The 6173-nt window shown below is 39.0% G+C and overlaps 1 pseudogene; it reads left to right on the plus strand.

Annotated features, from left to right (window-relative positions):
* The first annotated feature begins 1502 nt into the window (after window positions 1-1502).
* Window positions 1503-1678, plus strand: LOC139263526 (U2 spliceosomal RNA; annotated as a pseudogene).
* The last annotated feature ends 4495 nt before the right edge of the window (window positions 1679-6173 follow it).

Raw genomic sequence — 6173 nt, forward strand, 5'->3', positions numbered from 1 at the left:
CTTCAGAGGGTTGTGAATCTGTAGAATTCGCTGCTTCAAAGAACTGTGGAAGCTGAGACATTGAATAAATTTAAGACAGAAATAGACTCTTCCTTAATCGATAAGGGGTTATGGGGAGCGGGCAGGGAAGTGGAGCTGAGTCCATGATCAGATCAGCCATGATCTTATTGAATGGCGGAGCAGGTTCGAGGAGCCTATTCCTGTTCCAATTTCTTATGTTCTTAAATGGAGGACATGGTTAGCAAAGAGCAGCGCTAGCAAGCTATTTTGCTTGTAAAAAATGGTTTTCTGCCTTTTTAATTCTAAGGTTCAAAGATTCTAGTTTTTAAAATCTATTTGTGATGCAGAATAACGAACCTGTTTTGGGTTAATAATTAGGTGTGTCAGTTGTGCAGTCTGGGTACCTAAATCTCATTGATATTTTGGAATTTAGTTGGTAGGTGTGTCAACCTGGCAGACCAGTAAGCTGGATAATTTTGCACTGCTTTATAAAACATGCAGAAAAACAATAGTGGAGAGCAAGCAAAAGGCAGGAATGTAATGCTTGACTGAAGAATGTTTCTTCAGCAACTTGAGTAAAACAAAACGGCACACTATGCAAGACTTTTTTGTAACCTTTGTTAATGTGATTCGACAGCCAAGAAAACAGTATGTTCACAATGTATTTAACTACTTTTGAAAAGTTTGATGTACTATAATACAATCACTTGGTCTTTTGAGCTGCATGTATTTATGTGCATTAATATATACTTTATATTAAGGAAAGCATCCTTTAATCCTCCAGGTCCACTGGAGTGATACATTTGCGAATGCCTTGGCACTGTACCACTGGAAAATGTATTTGGCTGTAGCATGATCAGCCTGCCCAGGTGCAAATTGAAGCCCTGCAAGGTAAGAAATATTGTCCCATTTTAAAGACAGATAAAAGCACTACAGGATTTATCAATGTCTTGTACCTTTCCCTTTCAATTAAAACTGGAAATTGAAAATGTGGTTGAACTGGCATAAAACTGCAAAGATCGGGTAAACATGTTTTGCATTGCTTGAAAGTATGTGCTCAAAATGACTTGTCAAGTTGGCTGTAAATAGGAAAGACTTTTTTCTGTAACACTTGAGTGGTGCATCTATAAACAAACTTCATAAATTTGCATTTTAAATATACTTGGTATTGACTTTAGTAACCAAGCTATTTGCCAATTTTTTTTTTACCGAACTTGGTATATTGCTCAAAATAATGTTTCTTTCCAAATCGAACTGTTAACTTTGGCTTTTAAAAATGTTTTGTCATCTTTCTATAAAAGTCAAATGCATATGAGGAAGTTAAAAAGTTGCCTTAGTAAATCAGAATTTGAACTTGCCACTGACTGTTTATTCCAGTATTCCAATCGCTCCCCAGTGGCTGAGAGTAGCTGAGCCACATAGACCAGAACAGGTTTTGGTTTGTGCTGTTAACTTATCTCAGCTGGGTGGTGCTGGAGGTGACAATTGGTACCAGTGTGTTTGTCGCTTCTCGGCCTTTTGGCTAAGATCAAGTGTAGTACCTGTTATCAGTTTAATATCCCCTATGGGGACATGATATTGAATTGATTTTTGGACCGGGAGCTGGATCAGGGGCATGCCCCGTCCACTCCATGCACCGACCTGGTATTGCAATATTTCCAGGAATGGTGCGACGTCGCCTCTCAGCCTTTTGGCCTAAGATCAAACACATTGGCGCAAAGTGATCTTTGGCGTTAGAGTTGATCTGGAACGAAATTGGATAAAAAATGTTTTTAAAAATTGGTACCAGTGTGTTTGAATTAAGGAGTGTTGGGGGGGGTGGGTGGAAAGAGGGAGGGAATCTTGGTGCTATTCAGTAACAAAAGCAGTCTTTTTGCCACGGCCTCAGTGCCCAGCAACCCTATTACTCCACTTAAAAAAAAATTAACACCATGGCAGTGTTGCTGAGGCTAAGCGACGGGAAGTATATTTTCCACCTAACTGATCAAACAAAATTTCTCTGATCAAGAACTTGCTTTTAAAAATGGCATAGTGGTGTATTTGTCAATGATTATTAAGCAAAGACATTATTCTGGAATATATTACTTTTAACATTTTATGAATGGAGTGGATTCTCAATCTTAGTGAACACAACAATTCATGCATTTTAAGCTGTCCCAAGTTAATGTTCAATCTTAAAGTACATTTGATGTAGTCTGCCATGGATTCTAGCAAGGCTTTTGACAAAGTCCCACATGACAAACTGGTCAGAAGAGTAAAAACCCAGGGATCCAAAGGAAAGTGGCAAGTTGGATCCAAAATTGGCTCAGTGGCAGGAGGCAAAAGGTTAATGGTCGGAAGTTTTTGTGACCTGGAAGGCTGTTTCCAGTGGGGTTCTGCAGTGTTCCGTACTCTGTCCTTTGCCGTTTGTGGTATATATCAATAAATTAGACTTCAATATAGGAACATGATTAAGAAGTTTGTAGATGACCCAAAAATTGGCCATGTGGTTAATAGTGAAGAAATTTGTAGACTACACGAAGATATCCATGTACTGATCGATGGGCAGAAACATGGCAAATGGAATTCAATCCGGGAAAGTGTGAAGAAATGCATTTGGGGAGGGCTAACAAGGGAAGGAAATACACAATAAATGGTAGGATACTGAAGTGTGGAGGGACCTTGGAGTGAATGTCCACAGATTCCTGAAGATAGTACAGATGAGGTGGTGAAGAAGGCATAAGGGATACTTTATTAGCTGAGGCATAGAATATAGCAACGGTGGGGGTTTATGCTTAAACTGTATAAAACACTAGGTCACAACTAGAGTATGGTGTACAGTTCTGTTGCCACATTGCAGGAAAGATGTTATTGCACTAGAGGGTATAGAGGAGATTTACAAAGATGTTGCCAGGATCGGAGAATTTTAGTTGCGAATGAAGATTGGATAGGCTGGAGTTGTTTTCTTTGGAACAGAGGAGGCTGAAGGGAGATTTAATTGAGGTGTATAAAATTATGAATGGCCTAGATAGAGTGGATAGGAATGACCTATTTCCCTTAGCAGAGTGGTCAATAACCAGGGGGCATAGATTTAAAGTAGTTAGTTGAAGGATTAGAGGGGAGTTGAAAACTGGCATGTGCAGAAGCAGAAAACCCTGACTCATTTGTTCTTGGGCTTATCATTGCATTTTGACATTGAGGAATGGCAAATTACAATTCAACCCTAAATACTTCTGCACCTGACCAGTGGTTTCTTGATTATTTACAAACTTCCTGCTCAGTAACAAATTTTGATGATTTTATCTCCATCCCATCTCCAAGTTATTGATGTGCAATCCAGCACTGTACTTAGTGACCCCATTAATCACTTCCTGCCACTCCAATGCAGCCCCATACATGATTGCCATGTATCTTCGCAGCCAGTGCTAATCTACTTATGAACATAGGAGCAGAAGTAGGCCATTCATTTCCTCCAGCCTGTTCTGTCATTCAATGAGATCATGGCTGATCTGTATCCTTGCTCCATCCACCCACCTTGGATTCATATCCTTAATGCACTTAGCTCGCAAAAATCTATTGCCCTCTGATTTAAAGTTGTACTAGCATCTGCTTTTTGAGACCGTTCCATCCTTTTATGTGAAGAAGTACTTCCTGACTTTTCTCCTGAAAGGTCTGGCTCTGATTTTAAGGTCAAGTCCTTTTGTCCTTTTGCACCAGTGGAAATATTTTCTCTCTACCCTATCAATTCCTTTCAAAATCATGGAACCCTTAATCAAATCACCCCATAACCTATATTCCAGGGAATACAAACCTGGTTTTTATAATCTCTCATAATCTAACCCCTGGACCTCTGATTCGGGTGAATCTGCACTGCACTCCTTCCAAGGCCAATATATCCTTTCTAAGCTGCGACGGCCAGAACTTTACACAGTACTCCAGATACAGTCTAACCAGGGCTGTAGAAAAACGTTCTCCCCTTTAGGTTCTAGCTGTCTAAAAGTCTTAACATTCCATTGGCTTTTTACATTTTTGGTACCTGACTACATTTTAGTGATCTATGTATGTTGACCCCTAAATCTTTTTGGACCCCCACTGCTCCTAGCTTTTTGTCATTTAAAAAATACTCTTATCTATCCTTTTTTGGTCCAAAATGGATGACCTCGCACTTGCCTGTGTTGAAATTCAAATGCCACAGTTTTGTCCACTCTCTTAATCTATCACTGTCTCTAATTTTATGCTATTAACCAATCTGTCATTGACAAACTTAGATTACATAATAAGAGAACTATATATCCAAGTCATTAATACATATAGTGAATAGTTGAGATCCCAGCACAAATCCTAGTGTTAATCTTGACATCCCTCAAGTTTCTTTTCGTATTCCCTTTTGCAGCTCTTGTTTTTTTTGTTATCCTTTGTTCTTTATATCTCTCCCAGACCCCTGGATCTACACTAAGGGCTGGATTTTGGTCAAAAACTGCCACCGCTGAATTACCACTCAAAAAACCATTATGATTATTCAATTAAAATCGATGGAAAATTTATCAAAAAAGGAAAAAAAAATCTGCCTGACACACAAAATCGGTGTTCTACATGGATTTTCAGCGGAAAACGTGAACCTGGTCAAATTTAGTCTTGAGTTCGAGGCTGCGAGTTGGGCCTCGGGAGGGGTAAAACACGCACACTATTTATTTTTCAAAAAATTAAAAATTGGAAAACATTCACAGGACCCTTTTCCAGTGAATCGCTGCAAAAGAATTAAGAAAAACTTTCACTTTTTGCAGGGTTTCATACCTAATGCTGATTGAAGGGCTGCTAAGGTTGATTTCTCCTGGGCACTTTTTTTCCAGCAACTACGGATCATCGCTACCACCAAACTCTAGGCGGAAGAGGTTTTTTCAATGTACGCCGGCGGTATTTCGAAACCGCCGGCGGAACACTTGGATGAAAAATAGGGATACCGTTGGAAAAATGCGGCAGAAAAGGTGATCAAAATCCAGCCCAAAGTTGTTTGCACTCTTCTATGCTCTTTAGTTTTGTTATCTCTTTTGCTGACCATGGTTATCTATTTTGTAAGTAAAGCTCTCTTGCCCCTTAGGGGTATATACTGGCACTGTATTGAGCTAAATTCTTTTTTGAAGACCTCCCACTGTTCATTTGTACACTTACCCAATAAGTTTTGACCAGTTTTTGTCTGTCTCTTCCATCCTGTTAGTTATTTGTACCAAAATCTAGAATCTTGGTAACTTAAGTTTTTCTCTTTTTCAAACCTATTTGAATTTGATCTCATCACTTCCCTTATTATTAAATTATGAATTCAGTCTGGCTCATTTATTATTACTAAATCTAGTATGGCCTGTCCTCTTGTTTCTAGAACCTGTTGCTCCAGAAAACTATTTTGAATGCACTAACCTTTCTGACTTGAGCTACTCCGCTCGTCCCAATCCATATGAAAATGAAGTCTCATTAAAACGACTCTACTACAATCCTCTCTAATCTCTGAAATACTGTAATGCATTCTGCCTTTTCATTGCTGCTATCAGGAGACCTGTAGACAATTTCTATTACAGTATTAGGTCCTTCTTCCTCAATTTTATCTAGTCTGTGGATTAATTTCCCTTCCCTATATTCTCTGACTTCAATAGCTACCTACCTACCTACTTTTTCCACACAAAGGGTATTGGAAATCTGGAATTTGCTCCCAAAAGCTGTGGATTCTGGGTCGGTTGAAATTTAAGATGGATGTCAATAGATCTTAAGGGTATCAGATTTTTGAATGATAAGGGATTTGAGGGTTATGGGGAGCGGGCAGGGAAGTGGAGGTGAGGCTAAGGTCAGATCAGCCATGATAGTGAATGGCAGAATAGTTCTTGTGTTCCTACCTTTTCTGTGTTCTCTACCTTTGTGGACCAATCTCTTGAGCAGCTCCATCAAAAGCCTTGCTGAAGTTTAGATAAACAATATATGTGGAGTTCCATTTATTCACAAGCTTTTTGAAGAATTATAACAGAATTGTTGAACAGGATTTCTTCCACTCCCATTATGCCATGTTAATGTATTTTAGTTATGTTACTCGTGTTTCATGAAACACTTCTCAAGGATAACTCAACATTTCCCATAACCGATGTTGGGATCATTTTCCTGTAAATGTTCATGTCCTGTTGCCCATTTAAAATATTTGTGTTTTCTCCTCC

The sequence above is a fragment of the Pristiophorus japonicus genome, chromosome 4 (genome assembly GCF_044704955.1).
Source record: "Pristiophorus japonicus isolate sPriJap1 chromosome 4, sPriJap1.hap1, whole genome shotgun sequence".
NCBI lineage: Eukaryota > Metazoa > Chordata > Chondrichthyes > Pristiophoridae > Pristiophorus > Pristiophorus japonicus.